Source organism: Calidris pugnax, unplaced genomic scaffold (genome assembly GCF_001431845.1).
Source record: "Calidris pugnax isolate Ruff unplaced genomic scaffold, ASM143184v1 scaffold44, whole genome shotgun sequence".
NCBI lineage: Eukaryota > Metazoa > Chordata > Aves > Charadriiformes > Scolopacidae > Calidris > Calidris pugnax.
Window position 1 is genome coordinate 1,062,184 of NW_015094506.1, and position 471 is coordinate 1,062,654.

General features: G+C 56.5%; 1 protein-coding gene across 1 annotated transcript in view; it reads left to right on the plus strand.

Moving 5' to 3' along the window:
• The window catches only part of PWP1 (PWP1 homolog, endonuclein), a 41,221-nt gene that overhangs the window by 294 nt on the left and 40,456 nt on the right, over window positions 1-471 (plus strand). The window lies entirely within an intron of this gene.

Genomic DNA, 471 nt, shown 5'->3' on the forward strand with positions numbered 1-471 from the left:
CTCGCCGAGGTGTGGAAGGGCCGGGGCGGGGGTGTGTGGGGTGTGTGTGTCCCTGAAGGCCCGTCTCGGGAAGTGGCGGCGGGCAGAGGAGGCCGGCACCGGTGGGCGTTGGGTTCCTCCTGAAGCGGCCGTGCCCGGTGTGAGTCTGGGCCGCCGTGGCTCCGTGGCTGCGGGTGCTGGGGGAGCCCGGGGGAAGGGGAGTGCTTTGGAGCGAGGTGAGAGCCCCAACGGGACATCCTGGAAAAGTAGGTCTGGAGTCCACGGTGGGGCTTGGAAGGACTCGGTATTTTGTGCTTTGGCCAAAAAAAAAAAAAAAAAAGGGCAAAACATCCCTTAGGGTTGTATTTACGATTCACACGTGAAACGGGAGACATCACAACTCTCCACTTGGCAAGAAAGTTGTTGTTTGTGTAGTTGTGTTAAGTTTTGTCACTCTGCTTTTAAGCAACAGGTAAATAAGCTTATGAAAAT